This window comes from Falco punctatus (assembly GCF_963210335.1).
Source record: "Falco punctatus genome assembly, chromosome: Z".
Lineage (NCBI taxonomy): Eukaryota > Metazoa > Chordata > Aves > Falconiformes > Falconidae > Falco > Falco punctatus.
Window position 1 is genome coordinate 62,686,242 of NC_137586.1, and position 23,799 is coordinate 62,710,040.

The 23,799-nt window shown below is 39.3% G+C and overlaps 1 protein-coding gene across 1 annotated transcript in view; it reads right to left on the reverse strand.

The window, feature by feature from the left end:
* MCC (MCC regulator of WNT signaling pathway) overlaps nucleotides 1–23,799 on the reverse strand; it is a 715,741-nt gene that overhangs the window by 431,520 nt on the left and 260,422 nt on the right. The window lies entirely within an intron of this gene.

A 23,799-nucleotide genomic window follows, 5' to 3' on the forward strand; every position in this document is an offset into this window, starting at 1 on the left:
TGTGTGTCTGTAAATGAGGTGCTAGAAAATGCATTTTGAAGATGTTCTCTGGTCTAACTTTCAAAGTGACATGAGAATTTCAGGGTTTCTTGCATGTTTATTTCAGGTAACACATGTTGCTTTAGTTGTAGTACTTACCTGGTTAGAAAGCTCTTCCTGTAGGTAAATGCCTGTGTTGAGACCTAAGTGTCAGCAGGTCTTCTAGCTCTTGTAAGCTAAATAAAAGCTCTGAGAACAAACATCCATCTTCTACAGGATATTATAACAAGTAGTAAGTGAGTTACACTGATCTAACTCTAGTACAAATCCTTTCCTATTCCCTGAACTATCCTGCAGAACATCACCTCATACACACAGAAAATACTTTAAGAATAAGTATTTAGTTAAAAATCACCAGTTTTAACAGCCATAATGTTACCATCAATACTGCACAACTGAAACTGTTTGCAACACGCTCCTAGTACTATGGCATTCATGAGGAGGAGTTCAAAGAAACGGTGAACCGGATTCCCTACACATGCCAGTGGGAGGCCTCTGACTGGTGCTTGGCAGCCAGGGTCTCCTCCGTGCATGGGCAACCACAGCAGGGGTGACCAGAAAAAAGAAGGCTCCAATAAAGCCTTCTTCAGAGACGGGTGGTGAGAAATGCAGCTGCTATTACTGCAATGCACTATTTGTTGATGTACAGAACGAACATGAAATGGACACCAATAGATATCTTTAGTGGCTTGAACTGTATCTATGAATGCATTCAACTTGTGGTGTTGCAGTTCAGACTGAATAACTTAATTTTGAAATGACCACTTTATTATTTAGATATCCATGCATGGCAATATGTACATTGTCCTGAGCAGAGCAGAAAACACTAGTTCTAAATACGTGCAGTACAACATTGAGATGACAGAAATGACTGTCTTGCTCAGAAGGGAATTCCTTCAAAGTATACATAGAAAATATAAATGAGAATGCTAATTTATAATTCTTGTGAGGAAGTGATTTGTAGAAAACTACTCAAAACTACACAGCACTGAAAATTAGCTGTGATACCTGCAGATATTTTAGTAGGGTATTTGATAGGGCATATAATGGCATGTTTTTGAGATAATACAGAAAAAATAATAATTATATCATTTTAGATGACCCAGTAGCTTTTTGGTATGTACGTTTACCTGTTCCTTGAACCACTACAGAACACCACCATTCTGATGTTCACATGTAAGCATTTTAAAGGGTTTGACTTAGATGTAGTTCTAGGAGAGACCATCTGGGCTGCTGAGTCAATCTCCTGCTACCCACACATATTCACATCACATATCACTTGTTAATAATTTGCTTAAAGCTTGACATGCCTGTCTCATCGCATGCCCTCTTAATGCAGATAAGATACTTCAAACTATTTTGTATATATTTGCAGGGAAGGAACATGCATGCAAGTAGGACTGTTCACAGCTGTGCTGCTGACTCTATGCATTCCCATGCCACCGCCACAGCCTGAGGTCAGTGAACTAGATCCTTCCTATTCTGTTCTGTGCATCAATAGTTAAGGCTGCTTAGACACAGAGGTGAGCAGAATTTGCCCCGTGCAATATCTGCATTAGTGAGAAAGATGCAGAAAGCAGATGGATCTCAGCAGGACCTCAGTGTTCGGACTATGGTTGAGGAGTCAGACATTAAAGCATGAAAAAAAAATTATCATAAATTCAGCAAATGCTATAGAATTAACAAATCACTGAGCCCCAGACTCTCAAACTTTTAGTGCCCTTTCAGAAGGTATCAGTACTATCATAGCTACAGTGTGTTTCAACATACCTAGAAAAAATGCAGTATGTACAATTCAAAGTATTGGCAAAAGGACTGTTCTCTCAGGAAGTTCCCAGAGTGTGTGGGACTGATTCTTAACCCTCACACTGAAACAGTCCCTGGAGGGTTCCGTGAATTCAGTCCGTGTCAGCTGCTCCCCTGCGCATCCTGCCATCACTGGATGAGGTCCAGAGCACATGTTCCTCAGTTCATACTTCCATCTGGGACGTGTCGAACACATCCTGCTTTTCCTTGGTAGCTCAGTAAGAGCCCTTTCTGACCTCTTCTATAATCCCCTCCTATCTGTAGTTCCGTTCCTCCCTGACTTTTTTCAAACCATAATTATTTTCCTAAATATGAATTAATAAGACAGCCACCTCCACAATCACTACATGCACGTGTACTCTTTATGATTTTTAGTGGTCTTTAAAGCGAACAATTCTATACTATCCGCTCTGTTGAAGTCAGGTTCAGCCTACACACTCCTTGAGTCAGACTGGGGCAGTGGCAACTTTTCTGCACTTTGCCCTTTGGTGTTGTGCAAGTGGCCCGGGTCAGGAGATGAGGGACTCGGTGTAGAAACAAGGTACCCACCAATTTCCCCATTCCTCATTCACAGAAAACTGAGGCAAAATCAGTTCTTCTAAACACATCAATGTAACGAATGTAAACCACTCTTTTTGGAAGGGGGTGAGGGGACAGGCATAAGAGGGTTGTTATTTTAAAGAATCAAACAGAATCAACTGACTGATTAACAAATGCTGTCCTTCCAGATGTCCCACATTTGCCTCCATGGTGCTCTCTTCAATATGTATAAAAGAATTTCTAACTTTGTGATACCCAGGCATTAGCTTGAGCACATTAATTTTCTACTGTCTCTTTGTCTGTGCTCTACAATTAAAGAAGTAATTTTATCTTTACTGTTGAATGCTTCCTTTCTTTGAAAAAAAAAAAAAAAGCTAAATTGTCCTTCATTGTTAGTGCTGTAGGCTTAATTTCTTTTAGAATCTGAGCATAGAAACTGAAAGGATTTATTTTTCTATTATAGATTACTGCTTCCATCAGATTTTTCCAGGGCTTCACTCATCAGGAATTATTTCACTACAGAGATATCTTCATGCTGCCACTCCGTGGCAGTGAAGAGATAAGTAAATCGCTAATGTCCATGTTTATGTTGCCCTTAAAAATCTCTTGGAATAATTCTTAAGTTAAATGAAATAGTGTACACATGTTTTCTGACTGCAGAACAAGAATCCATGCATATAGTAAAACTGCTTAAGTCCTTACCAGGCATGTAAAGGCAGTGGTTCCAATGATAATACTCCAGATTTCCCAGATATTACAGATACTCAAGAGTAGAATTTAGTTCTTCTTATTTCTTTGGGGGCATTGAGGGCACCATTATTGTATACAATATCTAGAATAACTTGAAAGCCTTCCTCCCAGGTCCACTGGAGGTTTTGAGTCGGTTTCCTCCTTGCTTTGCTAGTATAAATTCTGAGTGAAGCAGGCAACTCCTTGTATTCTGCTGCAAGTGCAACAGAACAAACAGTTTTTCTGGCCCAGGCAGCCAGTCCAACGACACTTAGCTTTCTACTTCCCTGGAGCCCTTATATCTCTGTCAGGGCCAAAACATCCCCAGTCCCAACAGCAGCTTTACTGCAGTAGAATTTACAGAAATTCAAAAGAGGCAACAGAAAGTGTTGATCTCAGGCAGAGAGGCAGCTGGCAGGCCTCCGTAATTAAATTCCTGGCAGTCTTTGTATGTTTTTATAATTTTCCCTCAGTCAGCAGATAAAATTAAGTGTGCCAACTCCCAGAACTCACTTTTTTTTAAATATCACCACACACTTGCAGGTCACTGCCCACCCAGGCTCCCACAGTTTTCCATTTACAAATCTAATCATTAATTTTTTTTGAAGTATCAAACCACACTCGATTTCAGGCCTGCCTGCTCCCTCTCGGACATGGGCAAACCAGCTGATCCTGCCCACAGCCAGGGCCCTCCTGCTCGGATCATGACTTGGCAGTATTTCATACACCTCTGTACTTTCAAAATTATCCTTGGTGACAAGTTTTCAGTTAAAAAGCACCAAGCAAAGGTTACAGTGAAAAGAAACAATTTTATTTTCCTAACAGTTTAACCAAAGAGTCCATTCCTGTCCTACAACATATCTAATCTCCACAAAATTTCTGGGTGGCCTTGAATCACTACATGGTTAGGTGAATTAAATGGTGATATGACTCATCTATTATTCCCCACAGTCCCTTGATGCCCCAATACTTCAGGTACCTACCCAACACTTCTTTTATATTTTGTTTTTCTGTGCTGTGTTATGGGATAATCTGTACTGGTTCCTAGCATTTTCCAATGTGTTTAGAACATTCTAAGATGGTTTTTGGGGAAAAAAAATAAATCAGTCCATAGTCAATGTTCCCTGTTCTGCTGATGGCAGATTTTTATAAATTCATTGAAATAACATTTAAATAAATAATAAAAAAGCCCCAACTCTTCAAAGAGACCTAGAAGAATACGAAACCTAGATGTGGTATAAGGATACTAAACTCTAAAGACAGAGGTCCTCAGCAGAAAGCTACCTGCATAGAGGCATGGAAAGCTGATCCCAGGCAAATGAGCAACAGCAAAGATCTTGAGTTCCCTCATTTTCTGTTTCAGCTCATCTTTGTACAGCTGTTCCATTTCAGTGCACCAGGGTCACAGTGAGGCAGCTGTCTTTTTTCAGCTTGTTGCTGATGAAGGATCTTCAAGCCACCGAACTTGAGCTATGGTCACATTACAGTGTCATGCAGCTTGTCATCTCATGGGATCATGGGGCTAAGCCTCTTAACCTCAGAGGAAAATCTGTCTCAACACTACAACATTTCTTCCATGACAAGGGTAATCAGGTAAGACCCTGGATTAAAATGGCCAGTATCACAAAACAAGTTTTTTAGAGCTGCACTAAAGTGTTTATACTTCTGTAACATGGCTTGCAGGGTGCCTTACAGGTCCTACCAGTATCTTGTTCCTGCAGCACTGACAGCTTTCTAAGCCAGCATTCATTCACATGTGCCCTTATAAAAGACCAGCAGTTGGGCTAGGGCCTAAATTAATCTAAACTTCTCAGTCATAAATGAAAAGTAATAATCTGCTCCAGCATTGTTGCTTTCTAGATTTGCCTCCAGGATGTAAGCCTGGAAGGCAAACACAATTCCAAAGAACAACCCAGGCCCATAAATAAGGAACTGTAGTGCACCTGTGAAATTTATTGTCAGGCTTTGCTATTGCAATAGCAAAATTTTCCCGGAATGTGTACCTTAAAGTGGTGAACTTTTATTTTGGTGTCAGATGTTGCTTTAGTTTATACTGTCTGTTTTGAAAGCAGAGGAAAGTCATGAATAAATGCTAAAGTGCAGGAAATTTTAATGACCACACCACCTCTGAGGTAAACCTTAAGAATATTTGTATAATTGGCTCAAGTGGCCAGTAAGTTGACTGCAGCAACTTGCATGACTCCTTCTCTGACTTCTATACCAGGAAGGATGCACTGTGCATACAGTACAGAGATCAACAGTCTGTCAAAGAAATCGATGTTGTGTGTGGTCAAATGTACCTGAAATTAAGGAACACCAGCTACCTTAATTTGCACTTCAATTTACACCTGTTCATATGAGCAATGTACCATTTTGTTCCCACAAGTCTAGAGACAAGCTTTTTTACTGTTGGATAGTAGTAACAATTCCCTGCTAATTAAAAAAGTCTGTTCTTGTGAGGTAAGATAACACTCGTATTGATGCCTTCATTTGCTTTATCTAACAAGCCTTTGTTTAAAGATGCAATGCTCTTTGAAACCAAACAAAAAAACCTGGAATTACCCAGGTTGTTGATTTATTCAAATCACTATTGTTTTCTTCAAATCTACCACCCACCAGGCACCTTTTTATACCCTGGCCCCTTTCTCACTTATTTGCTTACAGCTTCATAACAAGTACTGGAGACATTTACTTATTTTCCAATACATATTCCAATTATACAGAAAGAAAACAGAGGATTGTCAGTAATCCCATTGACACTTCAAAGCATTAGGTTTGCTCTTGCTCTGCTGTATTCCAGATAGCACAGGGCTAAAACATCCGTAGGTATTCTGGCAGAATAGCCTACAATAAGTACAAGAGGAAAAACACTTCTTTTTGCCACAGAGGACAGCTGAGAACCAAGCATTACTGCTGTAGATGGTTGTGCAAGATGCCCAGGGCAGACCATACCCTATAAACACTGCCAATCCCCTGCCTAACCTGCTACAACAGGTACTCTGTGCAATCTCAAGGAAGTTCATAGACAAAGCTCTTCTATAATCTTTTTTCTGATCATCCTAATTTCAAAAATCAAGTAGGTATTCAGACTTTAGGAACACCTAATTGGAAATTCCATGTTCAGTAAAAAAATTACTTCCAGTCTGTTTATATGATAAATGCCTTTCCCATCATTTTTAAGTAATTCAACCAGCTTAGATAACACAAGGACAACACAGTGTACCAGTGTAACCTTTGTAACTTATGTCGTAATCTCCAAAGTGACCAGGAAGATGTAGTGATCCTAATTATCATGTCACGATACAGGCAGCAACATTTATGAAAGCTTCACACCAGCGGACTAGAGACCAGGGGAATGCTGCAGCGTATTGCTGCAAATGAGCAAACGCAGTGCTGATGCTTGATAGATCCATTTTCACAAGGTAATTAGTGAGGACAGTAAGCAGTTTGCAATACAGCCCCTAATTGTAGGCTAAACATAGTAGGGTGCTGTTATGAGGATTAATTGGTTAACGTCTGTACAAGTTTTTAAGCATGGAGCCATGCAAATGCTAAGTGGTATTATTATTTTAATAGAGGAAAGGATGAGCCATATATTTTCATTTTTCTTTGCCATGAGCAGCTACAGAAGACCTGCTTTCTGTACAGCAATAAAACCAGTTGTGAGTTATGAGCTCAAACCTGTAACATGGTGAACAACCGGAGCTGTAATTTTCTGTTTAAAAAACATAATTCATATCTGGAAGTCACTGCCACAAGACATTGCATAGACGAAAAATAGATTAAAGAAATGAGATTATATATTTGTTGACTTTTCTTCAGAAATAACTAATATGATATTCCTCACAATTAAATTCACAAAGTTAGAGACTCCTTGAAATGATTGGATTATCAGAAAAGAGATAATCAGCATTTTTCTATTTGACAGGACCATGTCAAGTACTTCAGAATGTCCCCCAGCAACCTCCAAAATGACTTCCTAATAAGGAAAATATATCTTCATAAAAATCAAGCACGGTTGCAGCTGCTTAAAGATAATAAAAATATATAAGGGCTTTCACCACAGTGCTTCACGATTTAAGACCACCACCAGCTGCCTAGGATCAAATCAAACTTCCTTTTGCAATGCTGCAAAACTGTGGAGATTTTATTTCTTCCTCATAGCCTGATGGGGAAGAAATAATAAAATGTGTTTTTGGACTGCTGGCCTGAACAACTGCTGAAGTTAGGTACAATGTCTTTCATGATGCAAAGGTCTTAGAGTTAAGACACATCAGCAAAGGAAACACACTGCCCAGCAACTTGATGGTTCAGCTCAATGGGCATGCCACAACTAACGTGGGAACAAGTGGGGGCTGCACCAGCTTTTCCCACTGGAGCAGCAGGCCAGAAAACCCAACTACTTTTAAGCTCAGCCTTTGCATATTTATGGCAGAACTATGAAATGTGATCCAGAATCCCTTCCTATTTTACCAGCTAAGTATTAAAGGAGGCACCATCTTTGCCCTCATAGCTGCCGGACAGGTGAAACCTTAATGCAACACTGAACTGCAGTCCAGTGAACCTAAACTAGGGTTTCTTACAGCAATTTGTTGACTTCTCTTTTTTTCAGGAATGACTAAATATGACAGAAGTCCTCAGAGCCTTTGTGAAAGATCACCATCCAGCAATCCACATGCATGACAGAGAAGACCATTTAGGACAATATCTATTATAAACAGTGAAGAAGCAGTTACATTTCTTTCTTAATCGAAAGTTAGTTAAAATAATTTTGCTCTATTATCACGTCAATTTTAGAATATAACTTCCCACTTGCAACATTGTTATTGAAATGGCTTCTCTCCTGTTGCATTTAAAGTATCTCTCTCATTACATTGTTATCATAGAATTGAAAAACCAATATAAAGAATTTCTAACAAAAGCAAGTACTTTAATATTATCTACCACAGCAAGACACTAAAAATCACACTTCACAATGATTTTTTTAATGTTTCTAGTCATGCTTGCTCCACAGATTCTGTAACCCATAGGCACAGGCTTTTTGTGAATTGGCTATAAAATTACCTGTGGCAATACTAAAGGAATAATGCTTATAAGGGACAGCACTGCTCCACAGCTGCTACTGCCAGCCTTGAGCTCACTTGTTAACAATTATATGCCATTAAAAAAAAAGCTTCTGAAAGTCACAAAAAATTCCCTAATGTCTAGATGAAAAAAATGTACAAGCAAAGAGATTTGAATGAGGAAGATGGGAAAGAAGAAAGGAAGAAACCGTAAGAAGGTACCGTTCTATGGTACAGTGGGAAATACTGCAAAGACACCACTCCTTTTTCTTGCTTTGTTCACTAAAGGCATTGTGATGAGCCAACACAGTGGGCAGACCCTTAGTAGAATTCAGCTTCAGCCATAAGTTACTTGTTGGAAGACCCTGAGAAAGATAGTTTTTTCAGGACACTGTACTCTGCTGTTGGCTACTCCTGGTGTATTTCCACAGCCAGAATTCCACCTTTTATAACTATGTGATCACAATAGGATACATATCACAAAGGGGAATACAAAATCTGTTTACGTAAGTGTTGTAAAAAGCATTCTCAGAACACAAAAAAAAGCCCCTGGGGACTATGTTCTGCCCAAAGGAAAAGGGTTTGGATGATTTGTTCTGACTTTAAGTAAAAAAAAAAAATAATACAACAAAATTTTAAAAAACATATTAAAAGGAAAAAATTATCTCTATACATACCTTGACTTAACATTTTAACATGTAATAAATTCTAAATTTGTAAAATTTATAAGGGTTTCAGATATCATTAATAAAAGGGAAGAGGGAGTCAAGAAACAAGTGTTCTCCTTTTAGTCCAGTGAATGGGTCATGCCTCCAGTTTACAGGAAATCTGAGACTGAGTCTCAGCTCTGCTGTATTCGTAGCCAGGTTCTTCAGATGAGCACCCAGAGAATGTCCTAGATGCCATCTTATAATGATGCTGGCACCACTGTCTCTTTTTCCCTGGTTTTGTGAAAGGCTCCTAAGACCCCCAATGGCTTAAAGCCCAGCTTCATTAAAAATGAAGAAATTATAATCCTAACTAGGAAGTGGCAGTCAAATACTTTTTTTGGATTGAAGTTCTCACTCCAGAGAAGTGCCCACAAGCAGATTTTTTCATAACTTTCAAAGACACAGTTTTTTTGTGTTTTTTTTTTTACATCAGCAGCTGACATGAAAAAAGTCACTAGTGACGCAAAATCTCTTTTCCATTTGAGGTATAGAAAAATGATGCTGGTCTAGGAACTAAGCTGTATAAATAATTACTTTTTTGTTCAAATTAAATACCAACATATTTAAAAGCATTCCACTTGTAATATATTTCAATAATAATAATAATGGTTTGAATGATCTTTAAGAACACATTTTCTTCAAGCTAATTATTTTGTTTAGGTTTACCTCTCTAATAAAATAAGAAAACCTCTTTAAATGAAAAATCAGCTTTTAAATTTTAAAAGTTTCTGTGTGGAAAGCATAGATCAACCAGAATGACTGATAAAATTCACACTGTTTTTGGCTAACAGTTAAAGACAATAGCAGTTAAATTCATACTTTTATTGTTTCTTGCCTCCTACCCATTTCAGGTCATCTTGAAGGTCCTCTCTGAGGACAGGAGGAAAAATAGCAATACCTTTAAACGGTTTTGATAGTGGAATGAACTCAAGAAACCCAGATTAGAAAGGAGGAACACAGCAGAAGACATGAAAATTTTCCATATATACAAGATCTCCATGCATCTGGTATATACATCAACATACAACTGGAAAACTAATCCAATTATGTAATTCTGGCGTCAGGAACTGCCTTTAAAAGATATATTGTTTCATTAAGGGGAAGTGCTGTTTTAGTTTTGGGTTTTTAGAGGTTCATAACATCTCTTTGGCCTCATCCACAAGTCTCATTTCCTTTTAATGTCTTCTACAAGCACTGAAGCGTTGACACTTTCTCCAATCTGCCTCTACACTTGCAAAGCTGAACAGGCAGCTGATCTGGACATCAGTTACTGCTGAAGTACAGGAATCAAGAGGGTTGAAGCTGAAGCCTGTACACAGCTCCTCTGAGAAAGGAGCAAGGAAAAAACTGGTGGGGCAGGCTGCAAACATTCAGCGTGAAGTCAGAGGAACCTGAAATATATTCACAGATATTGGATAGAAAGCTCAGTAGTATTTGTAAAAAACTTATGCTTAAATTTATTTTTGAAGACAACAAACACTTTGGCAATTAATGAAAAAAGAGAAAGGAGAGTTAATGTGCAACATGAATTTTTAACCTTATTTTTCAATGCTTTCCGAAGTCATCTCCCATAGCAAACAAAGGGTTAACTTTTCCCCTCTGGGGAAGTGATGGTTCACATGGTGTGCAAAAAAACCAATTTCTGGTAGGAGGCCATGGTCTCTGATGTCCCTTAAGCCATATTGGTGGCTTCCCTCATACAGACCAAAAGGTTGAGTTCAACACATAGCAAGGAAACAAATGACACATTACTTTCTCTGCTGTCCTTGGTACAGGATTTAATGGCATTATATTACACTGTGGAATAGCACCACATTGATAGGGGTGGTAAAGGAGAAAGAAGTGCTAGAAGTGTGCACCCCAAGACGCTCTAGGTCTGACTCTGAGCTGTAAGATGGCTGGATTAATTATATTGGAACAGCACAAAAAAACTAAAAATAAAACACAGGACACAATCCAAGCTATCACTGCTGTTAAATTAATCTTTCTGTTTCTGCCAGATGGAAGGAGCCTATTTATCAAAGTGAAACTTCAACCTCATTTAATATAATAAAAAATGAGCTTTCAATGCAATTTAATGAGATTTCAAAATATATCAGGTATCAGTACACTCTCCTCTTTTGGGATAACTGTGTTTTTAAAAGTCATTCTTTCCTAGGCAATTTGAGCTCTGACTGAATGACAAGGATGTAACTATCAGTCTTCACGGGCACCATAATGACTGGGCTTTCCTTGCTCTTTATGCTTTGTATCAATTGAAAAATAAAGGAAAATAATCTTCTAATTTCTAACTGTTAGAGAAACTTCATTACACGGGGTTTTTTTGTTTCTTTGTTTGGATGGTGCAAATCTGATCAGGAAGCGTAGATACTTTTTTTTTTTTTTTTAAATACCTGAGTTTTTCAGGAAATATCTGAATGAGCTGACATCATCTTCTGAGAGACATATATTTACTTGAAATGCATCTGCATGATGAGCTGTAAGTTCAAATTGCCAGTGTCACCTGACACTTTACAACTCTGACAAGGGCAAGAGGCTCCCCTGTTCTTTTATTTTTCCACCAAGACAGTGGAAATGACAATAAAGGTTAAACTTAGATTATTTATCCCTTAGAAATCCATCCTGGTCATTCAATACAAGGATTCTGTCATCAAGGTTTGTCTTTCACATTTGTCAGAACTGTTCCCAAGTTTCTTACCATGAAAACAACCATCAAAACTCCAGTTTTACTCAGGTTTTTACTATCCTGGATGCACCTAAAGGTGCAGGAGGAGTCGGGGGGGCATCTCATTAGACTTACCCATTTGCCTACTAAGGAGCAGCCTAGAGCAAGAAGCATGCATCCAGAGATTACTCATACCTCCACTCTCCCTGGCTTCAACCCTGGACTGCAGGAGCCAAGCATCTAACAGGCATTTTGTCAGTTGTCCTCAAACCATATGCAAACTCCAGAAACTAGCAAACATGTTTATCTGACCTCCTGCCTGGCTGCAGTGGGTTAGTACCAACCCTACGAAGCCTATGGTTGGCTTAACTGCTGACTTCCTTAAAAATTAGCATTTTAGGTCCAGATCCCAATGCACAACCCTGGTGTCCTGAAGAGAAATACAGGGCACATAACCATCTGAGATCTGCAGCCACTCTGAATTTAAGAGTTACCTTAGCTCCCTACCACACTGACTACAGGGAGGAAGAGTAACACTGTCTATAATATACATATAATATACACAGGTCCTTAAGAAATCCACTTATGCCACGCACCCCCAGTGGTGGTCTAAAGCTGCTTTCAAATACTTTCACGACATCAAGTCTATCCATTAACTTCACAGTGGGAGAGTTTTGTATTATTTACACCAGTTCCCACCTCATCTGCTTAATATTTCATCACTGGAAATTACTAAAGAAAAAGCAGCACATATGCCTCAAAGCAAAGAGGCAGGCAAACATACTGAAGATGAAATACACCACAGAAGGCAGGCCATAGGTCTTCAGCATTAAATTAAATTTCACTCTGATGTTTCCAGATGCATGACAAAGGCTATTAAAAGAGATTGTTTTCTCAGAAGTAAAGAACTGGAGGAACATCCCATTACCGGTCATACATACAACTTGTTTCTAAGTAGATTACTTCAAGCTGCTAACATCAATCAGATTCAGTGATGGAATAATTATTATTTAACTGCTGTGTGAATGACAAACTACAACCCAGCAAACTGTGAAGTAAATCAGTTCCTGTAGTCCCACTGATTTGCTTTTACCAAGAGGAAATTTCTTTCAGTGCCATTCTGGATATAATTCCTCCCACAAATACAAGCATCACTATCCTTTCCACCTGGCTGCTACCCATATTTATGATGTTGCGGGCAGCTGCTTCCCCTGGGGAAGAGAGAAACTTGCGAAAACCTCTGCTAGCACACAGCACAGCAGGGGAAGGTCTTCCTGCTCCCCAAGCTCCCAGACAGACCTTCCTTCTGGGGACAGAGCTCCCGATGCCAGCCCACAGCGGTTTCAGCACTGGAAAGGTTACACACATATCACTACTGCTGAAAAACATCAGCTCTGAAAATCTTGCACGGTTTCCAGCATCATCTATAGCAGGCTCAGAACGGTAATCAAGATCACGCTTGCACTCTACACGTTTGGTACAGTGTAACTAACCTAAAGCAAAATACCTCCTAAGAGGGGTATCTTCCCTTCCCTTCAGGTGAACAGAAAACTGCTCCCATGCCTTTGCTTTAGCAAGAGACCATGTGCAAATAGAAATGCATTTTCTCACTCACTCTCACCCCTGCAACATCTTCTTATGAAAGTCAGGTATTGATTGCAAGCTCATTTCTAATTCTTGAAATTTTACAGCAAATAAATCTTCATTAGATTTAGTACTGAAAAAATCCATCTCCTTGAAAAGTCATGAAGTATGATTTTAGCATCACAGAGTTCTACACAGCAAAATATTTTCCCCATATGCATACAGGAAATGAACACCTCAATATAGCTAGATTACAGATTTATAATCAGTAAAGCAGTATTAAGAGAAATATTCACATAGTTTGTTGTTCATACCTTGCAAAACAGTACAAAGAGCAAGAAACCAGAGTGAGTTTTTAATTCAGAAAAACGCAAAGACAATGTATCCTGTCACTTTAATGAAAAAGGAAACCCCAAATTTAATGTCTTCCATTTTCTAGTTCATGTATATTTATATAAAGTTGGAAGAAATATCATATATGTAAAGGCACCAAGCTTTTTCCTACTTGTTCAGATTTGACAGATACTTTATCCAATAAATGAGACAGTCATTGACTGATGGCTATTTGTAGATATTTGAATACACTGCACAAAGGCATTTTTAAATTTTTTTTTATTAAAGGAGATGTTCAGAATTAACCTAAAGATACTCCTTCCACATGATCAGTGTAAGAAACAGATTACACACAAACCTGTTTCCCTAATTCATAGTGTCTCTATAATTGCATATTAAACATGTATCTAAGTGTATAATATATGTTTGAGGTGTTCTTTACAACACCCATTACTAGCTGTAATACTGTGCATAATTTGGACACCTAATTTTTTTTTTTGCCTGATTTTTGTAATGATTTTTATTTTTACACACAGACTGGTGTCACACAGTCTTACATAAAGGCAAGTAGCCTCTTTGACATTAATAACAGCTATTACAAATATTCCACTGAATTCTTACATTGAAGTGGAAGACAGTTTTCCTCATACAGCTGAGGCTGAACAACAATAAACCTTTTACCATCTATGACTCGATTCTTCTTTGTCATATGCAAGTCAAGGAAAATCAAGTTTTAAGATAAATTTGTTATTGTAGTAGTAATACTGCTGTATTTGTGACAGTCTAAGGATATAAGCAAGTTAAGGTTTTCAGAGAGAGGTATTATGTATCTTAACTAACCTGACAGAACTGAAAAATAATCTGCTAAGTCCCCTTTTTGGGTCATATTTGCCTGTTAATGTTTTCCCTGGCCTTTACTTTATATTTGCATAGGTGTACTGACTTCAGGAAGCATTGCTATTTTCAAATGATCTCTAGACAATCCATTTTATGGAAAACAGACTTATGAAGAAGCTATATTTTGTGGATTAACAATATGAAGAAGGAAGGGAAGAAACTAAAAGGAGTATTTATCTATAACAAGGTTCAACCATGGAATCTGAAAATGTACGAGGCATCCAGAAGTGAATCAATATGTCTGAATTACCCAACCACCACATAATTCAGCAGTTAATCAAATCAAGTTTGAGATGGTCAGAGTGCTCCTGTCCAAATCTCAAATCTTTCTCTGTTCATTATCTGCACTGTCTGTCCTGGTAAAAGAGGCACAAAACACCAGTCACTGCTGGAGGTGTGGAAAAGACAGATTTTCTTCTCAACCATACTTGTGAGGGACACAGAAGTAACAAACAACAATCATGGGACATGGGAAGTCACTTTCCAGTGAGTGCTAAGCCCATTTAGTATTACAGCACTGATAAAACTGTCCTCCAAGGTTATACAGCTGACCTAGCAAGTCTTTTACCACCTCTTCCCTCTGAGTAGTCTGTTCTCTAGGATGGAGCTTAAGAATCAGACCTATTATATGAACATGTTGCTTTCAGTTAGGCATAAATGTGCTTTTGCTGCATGGAAGAAAATCTTTATCTATCTACAAGGATGCAGTATCTCCCTATATAGAAAAAAATAATTAAGCACAGTTAATTATGCTGTGACAGTGCAGGACTTCACACCCACCATCTGTTCTGCTCTGGTTTTAGGGTCATTACTGGGAATAAAATCAGGGATCATTGCTCCTAAACACTGCTTCCTATGGTTTGGATTAAACTAAAATCTCCATTAGTACTGCCTCTATTACCATCTCAGTGCAAGAGTTAGGAAGACTAGGTCCTTTCCACTGTCTTCAAAACTGACCGGGACCTGGTGGATAAACCAAGCAAGACAAGGTACCTTTACCAAAAAAGGAGCATGCCTGCTGTCAGCACCTCATTATTTAGTAGTATCTCTGCAGATAACCACAGCATCTCTCATGTATATTCTTTTCTACATTGCACACTCTTCTATATCTTGGCCTATGGATTTGGGAAAAAGGAACACAAGGGCCCAACCCTCTTTCATCCAATGGAGAGCAAAGGGCAGCCGCACAGGGCTCTGCCCCAGAGGAAGCTGATGCTCATCTTCACTGCTTGCCCAGTATTACACAGGGGAGAAACAGGGCAAAACCATGTTGCACAAGCACTGGAGGAGTTTGTTTAATTTTTTATTTTCTTGTTCAAGGTCACTAAGTCTTTCTACAGTTAATGAAATTCATTCTACAAATATGAAAATTTAGCTAACACCTTCTCTCTTCCTTCCCTCATCATCCCAAATATCAGCTCCCTCCCTCAACAGGATGGTACACCACAATCCTACCTGCATATGCAGCAAAACATATTCCTAGGCATAACCGAGGACTGAGCATGAGGTAAGCAATTCTCACAGCAGCTGATACAGAGCAGGACATCACCTAGAACAGTAATCTTAAAACATTCTTCTCCCCCACTCACTACAGCATAAACAAATGTCAATTTCCAGTTATCTGGCAACTCCCACCCAAAGATCTTTAATGCTAATCCTATAAGCCTCTAAAATCCCTCCCCAATATGAAGTATTCTGCTGATGTGGACACTAAAGAAAGCTGAGGTTTTAAAAATCTCTTTAGTTACATGAGGAGAAAAGGTCCATGGAAATCCTTAAGTCACACTGGAAATCTACTGTGGAAATCAAGTGTATTCCTTCTCTCATAATACATTAATCATTGTATATTTTCTTCATTTCCCAAGAACATTGGTTTTGTGTAGTCGGCAGAGTTAAAAGATATATAAATCAATGTCAATTAATAAATAAAAAAAAGAACATAAAAGCACAGCTGAGCCACTTCTTATTTCTACCTTTTAAGTTCTCTGTCTGTGCTCACTTTCTTTTTATTCTGTCTTTAGACTGTGCTCCAGTACAGACAAGGTATGCATGTGCAGTGGATGATGAGCAATGCACACAGGGAAATTCTGGAGGAACACAACTGTGGCTATGAATATATCTGGCTTTGTGAAAACTTTCATTATTAAAGGACATAAGTATAAAAATAACAATTGGTAATCGACATGAAACTAAATTGGACTTTGCACACATTCCTTTAAAAATATATATTCATGCAATATCTGTCTGAATGAGAATTTCCTAGTCAATAAACAGTTTTTCTTTTCCAATGAATTATTTTATGGTGTATTACGGTAATGACTTACAAAACTGTCTTTCTATTCTTATCATTATATAGGCTTGGCTATTCTCTCTGTTAATGAAGGAACTCTATTAATTTCTATAGAGAGATGTGAACCTTCTTAATCTTTGATACTTATCCTAACCTTCAGTGAGCAAAGTGTAAAAAATAATTCTCAGTATATTAAAATAATGCCATATAGGCTTTATCTTTATGCCACATACCATGACTAATTAGATAAAGAGTTTGATTATAAATAAAAGCCTTGATTTTATGAGTGCTAGTTATAGCTGTCTGTTAGGAGCTTGCAGTAATCAAGTTGTAGCTTAATATATGACAATTTGAAAATAAAATGTGAACAGTAATTTAACAACAAAATACAGACTACAGACAAAACCACTTTGTTCTTTCAAACACCTCTGAAAAATACATGGATCTAAATAAACCTGGTCCAGACGCTTTTCAATAGAAGCACCTGAAAGAAATGGAAGTTCATGACTGATTACCTGCAAACTTTACAACTATCTGCTTCCATGGCTGCTTTTTGGGACAGAAACACTCGTGTATGGGTGTTGATTTATGTGTCCCCATGCACAATGATGGGAGTGGTGTCTGAAAAGCAGAATCATAACTATTCTGTAGGTTAGTGCTGTCTTAATTTTGAGACAGCCTTTGAAATAAGATATGTGTAAATACCAGGAAAGCCAAATTATTACAACTTTCCTTGTTAAAACACTTAATATTATTTTCACTCATTAACTCAGCAATAAACCCTCTTTCATGACATAACTATAATAATATTTATTTTTATGCCTGAATAATTTATAATGTAAAAATTCAGTCAAGATTAATAACAAAAGCGTGCTTCTGTCATGTGTAGCCAGCCATTTCAAATAAATACTTTGCCCAGAGGTTCTTCTGATAGTGTACACTGGAACTGTATTCAAAGCCTGGGCTAAAATGTCAAGAAGATAAGCTGCACTGGGGAGCAATCACTCTGCTTGCTGAGCACAGCATTGTACAGCTGGCAAGCACTGACTCCCTCAGAAGATGTCACAGCTGCCAATAAGTATCAGACCTGCAGTTTCAGGAGCACAAAGGAAACAATACAGCTTCTAAAAGACCAAACACCACTTTTAAACATTGCAGCTGCTGCCTAACTGGTAGTTCTCTGCAGGTTCCTGTTTTGAAGTGACAAAATTGTTTACTGCTCATGTTAGTTTTTACTGTGGTTGAAGTTCTGCAAGGACCTTTGGTAAGAAAAAAAGATCTCCTCTGCTTCTTAGGACATTTCAGTTTATATGCATTAACAGGTATGTGCTAAAGACACATGAAATGGCCTTGTTTTCCCCATGATCATGAAATTCACCTAAAAATATGAGTGTCTCACCATCTGAGAGTAAGTTTAAGTTTAGCATGTGTAACTGTGTTAAAGTATTAAAATTCAGTTCTGCTTTCTGAATATTACTATCTTTCAAATGTCTGAGTTACCAAAGTATGTGGCAAATAGAGGATACAACTGCAAAGATGTAGCTTTTTTGCTAGTCCCCATATTTTGTTATTTTGCAACAAAAATACAGTGGTGCATGAAATAAACCAGAATACTACTTAAATTTATTATAATAGAGTTTATCACAAGCATAAGAAATTGGAAATGCATTCTCTCAAAATAGTTCTGTATTTCATGTTTCATCTTTTGTCATCACTGTTATTTCCCCAATAACAGCAATACCTGTGAATAAACTTCATTCATGACCTGTGGTGCAGAATTGCAACTGCTGCAGAAATCATGACAAATTCTGTGAGGTCAGGGTGGAGCAGTGCATGGTGCATGCATGCATGTGAAAGACTACCACAAGCTCTCCACACAATAAAGACTGTCCATCAGGAGGTGCCTGAGGTAGAGATACTCAGTGAAGCTATGACTAGCATCCTCAAAGTGCCACATGCATATAGAGTACAGTCCACTGCAGACTTATGGCTGCAATGAGAAGGTGAAGTCTGTCCCTCTCACTGCTACAGGCTCTTCCTTCATACATTTTTTATCTAATTTAGTGCTGACAAACTTATAGCTAATAGTAGTGCTGGGATTACATTGTATTGCTGAGCACAGGGCTCTGATGGTTATGATCTGAGTTACAAAATTGTAAAATCTATATAGTAAAGATATCCTGTAACCTAACTGTGGGCCTCACTTAACAGCAGTTCAATGTGAAGTTCAACAAGAAGTTCTGGGTCCTGCCCGTGGGTCACAGCAGCCCCACGCAGCGCTACAGGCTGGGGCAGAGCGGCTGGAAAGGGCCTGGTGGGAAAGGGCCTGGGGGTGCTGGGTGACGGCCGGCTGGGCAGGAGCCAGCAGTGTGCCCAGGGGGCCCAGGCGGCCAGCAGCACCCTGGCCTGTGTCCCCAGCAGGGTGGCCAGCAGGACCAGGGCAGTGACCGTCCCCCTGCACTGGGCACTGGTGAGGCCGCCCCTCGAACCCTGTGTTCAGGTCTGGGCCCCTCTCTGCAAGAGGGACATTGAGGGGCTGCAGCGTGTCCAGAGACGGGCAGCGGGGCTGGGGAAGGGGCTGGGGCACAGGTCTGATGAGGAGCGGCTGAGGGAACTGGGGGTGTTTAGTCTGGGGAAGAGGAGAGTCAGGGAGGTACTTACTGCTCTCTGCAGCTCCCTAGTAGGAGGCTGTAGGCAGGTGGGGGTCGGTCTCTTCTGCCAGATGACAAGTGATATGACAAGAGGAAACAGCCTCAAGTTACACCAGGGGAGGTTTACATTGGCTATTAGGAAATTTTCTTCTTCACCGAAAGGGTTGTCAAGCATTGGAACAGGCTGCCCAGGGAGGTGGTGGAATCATCATCCCTGGAACTGTTTGAAAACGAAGTAGATGCAGTGCTTAGGGACATGGTTTAATGATGAACTTGGCAGTCCTGGGTTAATGGTAGGTCTTGATGAAGTTTTTTGACTTAATTTTTCCAACCTAAATGATTCTATGATTCCATGAAACTGTGGGGCTTTTGAGTAGATGTTGTCATCAACTGTTCTAATATCCCTGGAGTTTTCTCTTGCTTTAACAGGTATATTTAATGGTTTAAGGCTGTAAGCCATATGAAGTTTTGAGTACACAGTTTGTAAGTCAGGAACAGTGGTCAACATAGTTTAATTTCACAGAATATAGATTTGTTATCAGATGGCAGATGATCTAAGCATTCAAATAAAAATAGGAGTGGGATCCACAATATAAACCACCTGAACAATAAAAATAAGCAGTAAAAACTGCAAAGCAGGAGTTTCATTGTAGCACATTGTGAGTAATGCTGGTCATGTTTAAGAGTACAGATTAGAAGATGTTCTTTTTTTTTTTTTGCACATACACACATGCTACTGCCTCACTTCTGCTGACTTCTACATAGAGTTGAATTTTGCTGCCTACATAAGCATATGATTTAGCATGTAACATAAGAAGCTTTTCATACAGCTAGACAGATATACAAATGTTGAAAAGTGCACTCCGTAACAAAGATTGCACGTCTGCTTTTTGCATGCTGATTACCCCTTACACTGAGCTACTAGAATGATAAACTACACTGTGAGTGCTCCCATCTATCTATTGTCAGCCCTTTACAAGTATTGGTAACTGTGATGTAATTCATGCTAGGTACCAAATGAAAAGATTTTCACTTTGACAACAGGGTAAATAATTTTTAGCAGACAGAATGGGAACAAAAGATGACAAAGAATTGCTGCAGTATCACAGACAGTAGGAACAATGAGTTATTCATAACCTCCAATGCTGGAAGGGCAGGAAGCATTCAATTTCACCACAAAAGACCAAACATGTTCTTTTATAATGAAATTCCTCTTTCACAGACCCTTTTCTGCTTTATACATCCCACAGGCTGCTTGTCTTAGTCACAATAAAAGGCATACTTTGGAAAGAATATGCCACAAGTCACCCTCTTTGTCACAGAGTTCTACAAATAGATCATCTGAAAAATACTTTCTATTATGTTCCTGTTGTTCTGTACTGGGAAAAGTGCACCTAAATGAACTTAGCAAGCACACAGCATCTCTGTAATCTGGTAAACAAGCAATCTACAGCCATTTTTCTTTGTTTCTTTCTTTTCCCCACCTTTTCTCCTTATTAGTATGCAAAGCAAGTCAAAAGGGAGTTTCTTGTTCACTAGCTGGAGGGTTATTCCACTGCTGTTCTATTTATAGATCTGCTTTCAGCTGCAGTGGGGAACTACCATTTGCTGTTCAGTATTTTATGCTCAGCTAGCCTTCTGGGGACACAGCATTTTCATAAATTCTATGAATGGCACCAATGCTGCCTCTAATATTCCATCTGCCTTTCTATTTCACAAGTACAATCTCATCCTACCACCATTTTCTAAGTTAAAAGAATGTCCTCATTAATTTCATAATAGAAATGAAAGGGAGGCAAACCAAGCTTGCTTCTGTGGAAAGATTTTTGTACAGTTTTTTTGATAGCACTACCTATTACCGCCTTGCAGAAAAACTACCTCTGAAATGTTGCAAGCCCAAGTTAAGGAATGTGATGCTAAATTTATTCATAAAAAAAGATGACTCACTTGATAGGATATCGTCCCCTGGCATAACATCACCATACAGAAAAAGAGACGCAGATCCATCTGTGTTATAAATGGCAACCTCAGTTCTTGGGTGCAGATGTTCATTTGGTGCTGCTGCAATAAATCCCAGGCACAGTGTCCTACTACAGTGGGCAAATTCAGTCTTTCACCTCTCCCTCTTTCCTGTTCATGTACTACTCCAGCAACGCAGAGATCTGAACCGGACACTTAGAGGCCAAGTGTGACTTCCCTCGGAGCAACCAAGTTCAGGCTGCCATAAACAGTGTGCACAAAACCTAGCACAGCAGGGAAAATTCCGGGTATTGAAAAGACTGGGGAGAATATGTCCGCAGTGTCCCTATAATAACAGGAATCTGGGACTGCAGATCGGCCCACCAACCAGTCTGTGGAAAATGTCCCCAGGTAGAGCTGATTTCTTGTGGCATTGGTTTTCTCTTTGCTGCTTCTGGTCCTCCACAGGCCTTTTGCCCACAACACGCTGCATCACAAAAGAGGACAGTGAATGATGCCAGCTGGGCAATAGCACTTGCACACGAGACTCCACTGCTCTTGAGTGTAGCAACCAAAACACAAAATCACACCTTCAAAGGGCAGACAGAGGATCCTCACAAATAGTCTTACATCTTTGGGGGAATTTTTATTATACCCCTTAAGGTGAATTAAACATGTTTGTGCTTACACAGTAATTAGTGAACGATGCATTGGGCTGAGTCCTACCACCCTAAGTGGTTCTACAAGGAGTCTGAATAGAAAAATCATGTCATTTTTCTGTATATACTTGCACCAGCACCAGTCCTCAGGATGGCCTTGGGTTCATCCCCCAGCACAGTTGTCCTGCCCAGAGGTTGGCACCATTCCAGGTTAGCTGCTAGACAACTTCTTATCTCATCACTAAGGGAAACTTCCCTCCTTTACTGGGAGTCCTTCTGTCTCTGGCATCCCTGCCTCCAGCCGGTTTAACGCCATCTGCAGCTGGGCCTTCTTGCCCTGAATCCCAGGTCACTTCTTGGTGATAAATCACCACTGCTGAGCAGTTAAAATTTGAATTTCCCCTGTACATCTTTCAGGATACACACTATCCACTCTTTTCTCCAGCTGTGGGCATTAACCTGCAGCCTGCTCCTGCTGAAGGCAGCAGCAGCATTTGCAGGGTGTAAGCATGAGCTCTGGAAGACACGCGGCAGCAGTCACAGCGCAGAGGAGCCAGGCAACTTGCAGTAAGGGCTCCCCTGTTGAAAATAAACTTGCCATGGGGCACCTAAGGAAGCACCAGAGGGAAATCTTTCAAACCACCTCCACCTTTTAGAGAAGGGCCATGTTCAGCCCTTCATGCTGGTACACAAAGACTCTCTGAGGGAAGATACACCAAGGGAAGATATTTCCCATGCTGAAAATCCTTATGCCTCGAAGCATGAGAGGTTTCCACTTAAAAGAAAAGTAGAAATAAAGAAGATTTTATTTGCATGGCAGCAAAACATGTAGTTTTTTACTGCATGCTGATGAGCACCCAGGGCATTTTCCTACTAGCTTTGCTAGCATAGTTGAAGACAAAATTACATGGTAATTACCTAACCCTTCCATTTGTCTTTCTGCTTTTCTAATCTATAGGGAAAAAAAGGAAGGAACACTTGCAAACTGACTGATTTGGTTCACCATAATGACTAGGGACAATATTAAAAATCATGCTTCTGCCCCTGATCACTTCAATCTGTAAGCACCACAGGTGGACCCCTGTATCTGTGCTTGAATCTCTAAATTAGAAGAGAGAACTGAACTGTAATTCTGGCCCGATTTACAGTCTGCATTCATGTTTTACAGTTTCAGCCCAGCCCAGCATTTGGACCGCTGGGTCAAGAATTCAACTGTGCTTCCACTGATTACACTGTGAGTAGAAGCTGCTTCCTAAAAACCCAGTCTCATTGTTCTAATGCAGGGCACTATTCACAAGCATTAAAAGGTAGAATCAAGCCCTCAGTACCAAAACCAAAACAAACTCCAAAGCCAAAACCAAAACAGTGTATTTACAAATAAGAAATTAACAAAGGTTTTGATAATTTTATAAGATCTAAAAATTATCTATGTTACCATTACTTCTTTGATTTCTGTAACAGAAGAACACAAAACTGTTTCAGTTGTCAAGCAACTAATATGTCCCGAGGAAGGAAGAGCAGTGAAACCACAAGTGTTGGCATTCTCTAACATGAGGAATCATTACCATATAACTCAGTGTCCTGGAACTCTTTACAGGGAAATGAAATCTAAGTATTCTTTTGAATTATTGGTATCCAATAGAAAATTTAGCCTTCACATTTGATAACATACCATTATAGTTTACACAGAAAAGAGGTAGATCAAGTGATAGGCTGGGCCTGTCAGAACAAATCCAAAATGCATCTAAAATATTGACAATTTGAACAACATAGAGTACATATACTAGCAGGTGATGATCATCATATCTCAGCTTTGTGTTATGTTTAATTCATGATTTTTCACATACTGAGGCTTTTCTGTACATAAACATCCA